Source organism: Python bivittatus, unplaced genomic scaffold (assembly GCF_059951505.1).
Source record: "Python bivittatus isolate LINGU-HERP-01145 unplaced genomic scaffold, Pbiv_v1 ctg000190_np1212, whole genome shotgun sequence".
Lineage (NCBI taxonomy): Eukaryota > Metazoa > Chordata > Lepidosauria > Squamata > Pythonidae > Python > Python bivittatus.
Genome location: NW_028277042.1, coordinates 2,021,158 through 2,022,409, shown reverse-complemented (window position 1 = coordinate 2,022,409; position 1,252 = coordinate 2,021,158).

Sequence of the window (1,252 nt, the reverse complement as noted above, 5' to 3'; positions counted from 1 at the left end):
CGGGGCTTTTCTTTCGTTGCCCACGCGAGGGCGGTCGGCGGGGCGCTCTCGGAGGCGTGGGGAGGGCGGCCCCGCGCACCCCTCTCCCCCGGAGTGGAGTCCGGCTCGCCCGGGCAGAATCTACGGTTGGTGAGGGTGGAGCAGGTGCTGATCGGGCGGAAAAGAGCACCCAAGATGCCGGAAGTTTGCGGGTACCAACTGCGCCCGCGGTTTCAATCCGCAGGCGCTAGACGTTGTTCTCTTGGCCCTTGCTAGGTTTTGAGGCTAATTGTTTGCAATCTGCCTGCCTGCCTGCCTCCCTCCCTTCCTCTCTTCCCATTTGTGGCTTGTGCAAGAATAAAAATTAAACAACTTTTTCTTTTCTCTGGGAAGAGACAGTTTGGCATCGCTCCCTGCCATGTTCACCCTGGCACAACCTCACCCAAAAGGAATCCACTGAGAACCCCTTCCAGTAAGCTCAGCCCCCTTCCCATGGGGTTCAGAAGCTGAGTGAGACTGGCAGCTGGATTCCCCTGCTTGCATCAGCTGACTGGCCATGTCTGGGCTCCAAAGCGAAGCAGGGGCTGGCCTGTTTGGGTTGGGACAGGGGACCGCCCTGGGACCCCAGGGCTGGAGGCTAGAAGGAGAAGTCACAAAATATCCCCAAGTGTGGCAGTGCCCAACTCCTTCTGGAGCGTGGCCAGGACTGTTACATGGACCTGGCTTTGCCCAGAAAATGAGACAGACCCAGAATTGAGGTCTGCCTGAAGGGATGGTCAGTGATGGACACGTTCCCCTTGCAGGCACCACAAGGGCGAAAACTGATAATGCTCCAATGTGGACACACCGCTTAAAACAGGAGTCCTGCCTGACTACATTACATTTAGCCCAGCAGGATAGAAAATGTTTGATTGCCTATCATAAAAGCAGGAGAAACATGTGCATTGTTCAGAGCAAACAGTGTCAGGAGAGAGAAAGAGACTAGAAACCGTTTCCATCAACTCCCTCATGAGACTTTCCCACTGACTTGAAAGGGTGGCCTTCAGCCCATCCTCTCTTTTGAACTTTGGATTTGATGGCCCCACCAGTGCTCTTTCAGCCCCAGGAGGACCAGCCGATCCTTTTCAATGACCAGGTGGAGGAACAAAGGTGCTGCTTCCCTTTTCTGCCTCCTTGGTGTTTCTTGCAGTCTTCTCAAATCCAATTCTACAAAATAGAATAAGCCAGTTTGTCTAGGGCAGTCTTTCTCAACCTTGGCAAGTTTAAGATGGGT